Source organism: Sorex fumeus, unplaced genomic scaffold, assembly GCF_029834395.1.
Source record: "Sorex fumeus unplaced genomic scaffold, SorFum_2.1 ptg000055l, whole genome shotgun sequence".
Lineage (NCBI taxonomy): Eukaryota > Metazoa > Chordata > Mammalia > Eulipotyphla > Soricidae > Sorex > Sorex fumeus.
The window spans coordinates 725573-734608 of NW_026606112.1; positions in this window are offsets into that span (position 1 = coordinate 725573).

Below are 9036 nucleotides of genomic sequence, written 5' to 3' on the forward strand. Positions count from 1 at the left end.
CTGCTCTAGAGGACTCATGTGAGTTTCTGATTTTCTGACATGGATCTTATTTTCATTCTGATAATAAGGATAGCCTCAGGCAACCACAAGCTAACATCCGAGCTCGCAAAGCAGTGCAGAGATGCGATCAAGGAAGACCTCAAAGAGAGAAGAGCAGAAGTACTGGTAGATGCGGCAGAAGCCGGGAAAAGTATTCGTAACGCCCGCCTGTCCTTCACCAACTACAAGACCAAGATGACTGCCCTCCGACGTCCTGATGGATCCATCACATCCTCCAGAACGGCAATGGAGAAGATTATCCATGACTTCTACTCAAATCTCTTCCATAGCCATGTCCACTTGCCGACATACCAAATTCCACAGGATGGATATGTCGTTCCCAATGTTCTCCCTTTCGAAATCCGACACGCCATTTCGTCTGTAAAGAAACAAACAGCACCCAGCCCAGACAAGGTCAGACCTGAACACCTGAAGAACCTGCCGTCAGTACTCATCAATACACTGGCTCGGCTCTTCACTCACTACCTGTCTGAATGCAAGGTTCTGTCCCAGTGGAAAACCAGCAGGACCGTACTACTGTTCAAGAAAGGAGACATCCATGACATTGGCAACTATCGCCCGATCTGCCTATTGTCTGTCATCTACAAGTTGTTCACTCGAGTCATCCTAAATAGGATTGGCAGAAGACTAGATGAAGGACAACCATGCGAGCAAGCTAGGTTCCACAAAGGATTCAGCACCATCGACCATATCCACATGATAACCAAGCTCATTGAGGTTTCTCGGAAGTTCAAGATGCCGCTTTGTTTAACGTTCATTGATTTAAAGGCCTTTGATTCTGTTGAGATGGAAGTGGTCATTGAAGCCCTAGCCAATCAAGGCATTCAAGCCCAATACATCAGGATCCTCCGTGAGCTGTATTGCAGATTCACTACCAGGATCTCACCATTCTACAAAGAAGTGATCGTTGATGTCAAGAGAGGGGTGTGGCAGTGTGATACCATTTCATCGAAACTCTTCAGTGCCACCCTCGAGAACATCATGTGACGACTGGAATGGGAAGGAATGGGAGTGAAGATAGATAGTCGGCAACTACACCACCTCCACTTTGCTGATGACATTGTTTTAATAACACCAAACATCAGCCAAGCGGCACAAATGCTGGCCGACTTTGACTGTGAGTATGGAAAGGTAGGACTACAGCTGAATCTTAAGAAAACAATGTTTATGAGAAACAGCCTCGTTCCTGACGCCCCATTCGCTCTCAATGGAACGATCATCTCCAAATGCAACAGCTATGTGTACCTAGGTCGAGAGGTCAACATGACAAATGACCTGGCACCCGAGCTGCGCAGGAGGAAGAGAGCGGCTTGGAACGCCTTCAAGAACATCGAAGAAATAACTAAGAGGACGAAGAACCTCCGGCTCCGGGCACATCTCTTTGATTCCACTGTTCTTCCTGCATTAACATATGCCTCAGAGACCTGGGCCCTATGCAAACAAGATGAGAATGCTATTCAGGTCTCCCAAAGAAGAATAGAAAGAGCTATGCTTGGAATATCACGTTTCACTCAAATGAGAGAAAGAATCCGGAGTTCTGACATCCGTGGACGATGAAGAATCAGGGACGCTGTCTCATTTGCCAAGGTGTCAAAAATCAGATGGGCTGGGCACGTAATGAGATTTAAAGACGACCGCTGGACTAGAGCTGTTACGGACTGGATTCCATGGGATGTCAAAAGACTGCGTGGTCGCTCATCTACCAGATGGTCAGACTTCTTCGTCAAGATCATGAACGATCGGTTTGAGGCTCTTCATGTTCCCGGAGCGAACAGATGCCATTGGGCTACACCAGCACGCGACAGGGACAAATGGAGATGTTACTGGCGCCCGCTCAAGCAAATCGATGACTAACGGGAAGTTAAGTGATTAAGTGATTAAGTGAATAAGGAGAGCCTAGAAAGGCGGGATCAGAGAAAACCCATAGAGTTAGAAAAGTCAAACACTTTCCTTAATCTTCATATTTGCTTCATTAGAGTTATTTTTTAAAATTCATGTTTCCAAGTGTCTTCTTTATTTAGAAATGTCTCAGAATAAAGAACTCAAAAAATTATACACCTGAGTTTGACTCAAGTCATCGAAAATAGCATGTTTGGGCCCTGAGGGCTGGAGCAATAGCACAGCAGGTAGGGCGTTTGCCTTGCATGTGGCTGGCCTGGGTTCAATTCCTCCACCCCTCTCAGAGAGCTCAGCAAGCTACAAAGAGTATCCTGGCTACAGGGAAAAACCTGGCAAGCTACCCACGAAGTATTCAATATGCCAGAAACAGTAACAACAAGTCTCACAATGGAGACATTACCAGTGCCTGTTTGAACAAATCGATGAACAATGGGAGGACACTGCCACATTGGCGCCTGAGCTGTGGTACAATAGGCTTTTGCGTGGCCTACTCAGGATCAATCTCTGGAATCCCATGAGACTCTAGGTCATCTCTCTCTCTCTCTCTCTCTCTCTCTCTCTCTCTCTCTCTCTCTCTCTCTCTCTCTCTCTCTCTCTCCTGCTGTTGTCTTCTCCTTTCTTCTTCCAACCTCTTCTATCCCTGTGACCATGTAACTTCCTTCCAAGAACCTTTTGACTATCTGATCTCTCTTGGTTTCTGACCCATATCTGAGACATGGGTCAGCCAGAAAATCAGCCTTTTGTAAGAATTTTAAGAATTTTGTAAGAACCGGAGGATTCAGGGAGATAATATAGGGGTAGTGCACCTGTCTTGAGCAGTCAAGCCCATTCCCACAGTATATTATAGTTCCTCACCATTGCCAGGGCTGGAGCGATAGCACAGCGGTAGGGCGTTTGCCTTGCACGCAGCCAACATGGCCGACCCGAGTTCAATTCCTCCGCCCCTCTCGGAGAGCCTGGCAAGCTACCAAGAGTATCTCGCCCGCACGGCAGAGCCTGGCAAGCTCCCCGTGACGTATTCGATATGCCAGACACAGTAACAACAAAGTCTCCAATGGAGACGTTACTGGGCCCGCTCAAGCAAACCATTGCCTGGAGTTAACACTGAGCATAAAGCCAGGACTGAGCCCTGATCCTTGCCAGATGTGCTTTCACCATCTCAAAAAGCAAAGAAAGGTTTATAATTATGAACAAATAACCACATGTTATAAGAGCTGTTTTAATCACTTATATTATCTTAGCAATTAAAATTGAACTAAGTGTTCCTGGATTAATAATATTCCTGATTTTTTTCTAACCAAATTAAACTAATTTTCTTCTTGATAAATCAGTTCTCATCATGGGCTACAGTAGATTCCATGCATAGAATCCTCTGTAGATATGAAGGCCAGCAAACAGAAAACATCAGCTAGTACATCTATTAGATATATATTATAAAATCATTATGTGTAAAGTGATAAGATAAAAATTTAAAACAAAAAATAATGTTACACTTAAAAATAAATAAGTTGGTAAGAACCAAAGAGAATACTTTAAAATAAAAATATAATTATTTAAATATAAGTTAGAAGTTTGATAGATGAATTAAACCTCAGATTAACCACTTTATATGTAAATTAGTGACCTAAAATCTTTAATTTGCCTCCATGAAAACCCCAAAAAGACAAATATCTTGTAAATAATGCCCAACAAATTGATAAAAGATAAATTTTTCCTATTATTGACACTTGGATACTAACACATTTTAGTGTAACCATATATTTTCAGTTGTTAAAATGCTTTTTAATTATGGAAAATATTTTTAAACAATTCATCTTAATATAAAAGAACAATAATGAACCAGAAGTTTTCTATTTTCTATAAATGGTACCTTTAGAGAACATGGAGTTTAGACCAACAATTTGTTATTCCACATTCAGTTAAAATGTCATCAGGAAGGGAAAAAAATTGAATTTAGATTGTCAAACACTGCATTTATCACTAACTTCTTGTTTGCCCCCTGTTTACAAAGTAATGAGCCCTTTTTTATTTTATTTATTTTTTTGCTTTTTTGGGTCACATCTGGCAATGCACAGGGGTTACTCCTGGCTCTGCACTCAGGAATTACACCTGGTGGTGCTCAGGGAACCATATGGGATGCTGGGAATCGAACCTGGTTTGGCCGTGTGCAAGGCAAACACCCTACCTGCTGTGCTATCACTCCAACACTGCTTTTTATTGGTAACTAAATATGAACCTATAAAGGAGAATAAAAGTTACAGAAAACATTGCATGGAAGACAATATGTAGACAAAAATGATTATTTAAAATAGTTATAGTAGTATCTAGTTTGGAAAACACAAACATTTCGAAAGTAAAATCACTAAATCATTCTGAAGTCTTTGTATTGTTCTATAGAAAAGTAAATATGCTGATTAACCTGAAAACATCTGAATTTTAAACTCTTTTGATGAAATTTGTTGATTGAAATATTAGGATTAGTAAGACAAATAACAGTAAAATATATGACATATAAATCAACTGAAGGAAAAAATAAATTAGAGGAAAATTGGAATAATACAAATGATCTAAGGAAAGGAGAGAAGATATACAAAGAGAAAAAATTTTAAATATTCATGATGTGGAAAGTGATCCTTTTTAGATCTGTGATCACAAACCAAATGAATGCTATCATAAGACAATTCAAAGAAATAAGCAATACTTTGTTGGAATCAATTGATAAATGGAAACTGGTACTCATGTTAAAAATAAAATAGAAAACAATGAAATGAAAGAAAACTTGAAGGCCTGTTCCCTGCTTAAGAAATCCATGTTTATTCAACTCAACTGTTTGCTATAAAACAAAATGCAGGCCAATTGAAGCTAGACCTTTCAAAGAAGACCAAACAACTAGTAATTTATGCAAGTGTAAATCTTCAGAATATTAGCAACACTATATATATATGTATGTGTATATATATATATACATATATACATATGTGTGTGTGTGTGTGTGTGTGTGAACCTACACCAAACAGAACAATCAGATACAGCTGCAGGAATAATCCTGGGTCACCAATCAACTCAGGTTGTGGATCAGTAATTTGTGTAAGTGAATTGTCAGCACAAATTTACCAAAAAGATTTTTTTAGAGTCTGTAAGCCTGTGTACTTCTAGTTCCCTGCTCCCATATTTGGGGTTACTATCATGTCTATTTTACATTCTATATGTCCACATTTAAACACACATACTCATATGTGTACACCAGTGTATATATAAAATGTGTATGGTTGTATACATTTTGAAAAGTATATGTACAAAGTGGATTTTGCAAGATGACAGTTTGTTTTAAATTGTCAATTATATTTTAGAATAGTGTTTTCCAAATCGGCCACCCAAGCCCCCCAGAGGGCATTGGAATGACACAGGGGAGGCATAGTAGTCTCTAGTACAATAGTGGGTAGAGGGTATTTCCTTTTTCTTCAAAAAAGATTTACAAGGGACAGCTGAATAAATATTTTTCAGAAAAAAAGAATAGTCAGCCAAAGGGTTTGAGAACCTCTGTTTCAGATGGCTTAAAGTAGAAGATAATATTTTACATGTACTTTTGTTGTCTCCAGAGCTCAAAATGTTGTTGTTGTTTTTTAAATAAACTTTGATTTTAGAGCAGTTTTTAGATTCATAGCATAATTAAGCAAAAAAGATCAGAATTCACATAACCTCTACTCCACTCCCCTGACCACCACATACATGCACATTCTCCCTTACTATTGATAAGTGTGTTACTTTTGTTACCATTAATGGGCCTTATTGACACATCATTATCACTCAAAGTTCATAGTTCACATCATAGTTCACTATTGGCATTACATGGGTTTGGAAAATACCAGACAGAATAATTTTGCATTCTAAAATTCAAAATTCTCTGGTACTCATTCAATCATTACTCCTTCCCCAAACTCCTGAAACCCATACCATGTACTCAAAGAATTAAAATTTTTTTATGAAATTTCTGCACAAAAAATATTTGCATGAAGAACAATTCAAGTGTTAGAATACTTGCTTAGTACAAAGGCTAAAGTGCATGCCTAATATGTGGCCAAACTCACTTCAATCCTTGGCACCATATAGGTCCCCTGAACACCACACATGATCCCCTGTGCACTGCTAGAGTGATCCTTCAGCATAGATCCTAGAGCCATCTATGAGTACTGTCAACCCACCCCTTTCCTCCTCCCCCCCTAAAAAAAAACACCCCAAATTGAAATTTCATAGCTCTGTGAAAAGACTAAGAAAACTGGGACACAATTTTGGTAAAAGGGTATCTATAAGAGGAATTATTCTTTCAAAATAAGGACTTCTATGAGCTAGATGATCACCAGAATGATGTCTTCCATCACCACTTAGAGCTCTATATATGGAAAGGGATTGAAAGAAGAACATATGGGTACAGACTAGCTGTCAGAAAGGATGGATTATTAACAGAAATTGTTAACATCCCTGTAGCACACTGCTGACCAGAATTATCAAACACATGTCTCTGTGTTTTTGCTTAGTAATGAGCTGCGTCATTTAAATTTCAAGAAGCTGTTTCCAAACAATGAACAACAGATAAGGCACTAGCTTTGCACACATATGGAGTGTCAGATTCACCTGGGGTTGCTCTCAGCACCACATATGTTAAACCAAGCCCTACAGGAGTGATTCCTGAGCAAGAGGTTGGAATAAGCTCTGAGCACCATTGATTGTGTCCCAGAAAACAAACACACAATTTAATAGTTAATTTTTTTAAATAGTGTGGGAAAGTTATAGCTTTAAAAAATCTTTTTCCCTGCTAAACCTCAAGTATGAGAACAAAGTAAAAAGAAAAACTTAAAAGTTAAGTTACTCAAAAATCTGTTATGTGAGATGTCAAGGTAGTGATGATATTTAGTTTCTTGGACTTTATGCAATATATATTTATATTTATAGCATAAAGTCATAAAATGAAATTGTTATATTTTTATGGAGAATGAATGCATAAAGACAAAGAAGACTCAGCCCACGAAAGTTCATATATGTCCCTACTTGGGACTGAGAAATAGAGTCTGTCCTCCTTAGTTAACTGCAAAATCCCTCACAATCCTTCTCTGTTCTAATCTCTCATTAAAGATGACTGAGTCATTAACATTTCACATTAAAATTTCATGATGAAAATTTTGGAGAATTGCTTAGAATCAGCAGACATCATGGGAGGGTGTTTTTTTTTTCTAAAGATACTCTATGGAAAGTTGGACAAGTTCTTCAAAATCTCTGTACTTAAAAAGTCCCTTCTCTATAAAGAAATATTATAAAGATTAAATCACCAAAGAAGAAAAAATTTACTCTAACGGCATCCAGCAGGGATTCCTTAGATATAATAATTTCAATCAAGATTTTTCATTTAATATTTCTGAAAATTCACCATAGATTTTTATCTCACAATAGTATGTATGATAAACAAGTTTGAATAAAACCTAGTAAATGGTATGTTATGAGCAGTAGACACATAAGTGGACACTTTCATATACAGATAGGATATACTATGAATACTTTGTATTTAAATGAATTTCAACATACACATGGGATTCTTATTCATATTCACACTACCTTTGCCTTGTTGTCTTGTTGTTCTTCCCAGTCTGCTCACCTAAGACTTTTCTTTAGAAGACCTATCTCATTACATAATTTTAGCACTCTTTGATCATCTCTCTTAATTATACCATAATCATTATTAATATTTTTATTTTTTTCTTAGTTCCTTAAACTGCTGTGATTTAAATGTTCAGGAGCAAGTCTTGTATCTGTTTTGCTTTCTTTTTTTTTTTTTTTTTTTTTTGTTTTTTTTTTTCCCCTTTATTTTATTTTATTTTTTTTAAAGTTGTAGATTTACAATTTTTTGTGCTTTGGTTTCAATTATACAATGATCAGATACCCATCCCTCCACCAGTGCCCATTTTCCACCACCATGGATAATATCCCTCCCACCCCCATCCCCCCATCCCCCCGTCTCTGTGGCAGGGCAATCCCCTGTGTTCTCTCTCTCCTTTTGGGTGTTGTGGTCTGCAAAAGAGGCATTGAGTGGCAAACATGTTCAGTCCATAGTCTACTTTCGACATGCATCTCCCCTCCTGGGAGGATCCTCCAAACATCCTTTATTTGGTGCTCCCTTCTCTATCTGAATAGCCCTTTCCTCTAGGATACCCGGCTGGCCACTAAGTTATGGAGTAATCCTCCTGGTGCTGATCTCAGCTATTCTTGGGTATTAATCTCATACTTTGTTACTTTATATCGCCCAGATGAATGCAATCTTTCTATGTCTATCCCTCTCTTTCTGACTCATTTCACTTAGCATGATACTTTCCATATTGTACCACTTGTATGTAAATTTCATGACTTCATCTTTTCTAAGAGCTACATAGTACTCCATTGTGTAGATGTACCAAAGTTTCTTTAACCAGTCATCTGTTCTTGGGCATTCAGGTTTCTTCCAGTTTCTGGCTATTGTAAAGAGGGCTGCAATGAACAAACAAGTGCAGATGTCACTTCGACTATACATTTTTGCCTCTCTGGGATATATTCCCAGGAGTGGTATTGCTGGGTCAAATGGGAGCTCAATTTCTAATTTTTTGAGAATCGTCCATACTGTTTTCCAGAAGGGCTGAACCAGTGGACATTCCCACCAACAGTGAAGGAGTGTCCCTTTCTCGCCACATCCATGCCAGCATCGGTTGCTTTTGTTCTTTTGAATTTGGGCCAGTCTCTGAGGTGTGAGATGGTATCTCATTGTGGTTTTGATCTGCATCTCCCTGATGATTAATGATGTAGAGCATTTTCTCATGTGCTTTTTTGCCATTCGGATTTCTTCTTTGAGAAAGTTTCTGTTCATTTCATTGCCCCATTTTTGGATGGGGTTGGATGTTTTATTCTTGTGGAGTTTAACCAGTATTTTGTATATCCTGGATATCAACCCCTTGTCAGATGTGTATTCGGTGAATATCCTTTCCCATTCTGTAGACTGTCTTTGTATTTTGGTCACTGTTTCTTTGGAGGTGCAGAAGCTTCTTAGTTTAAGAAAGT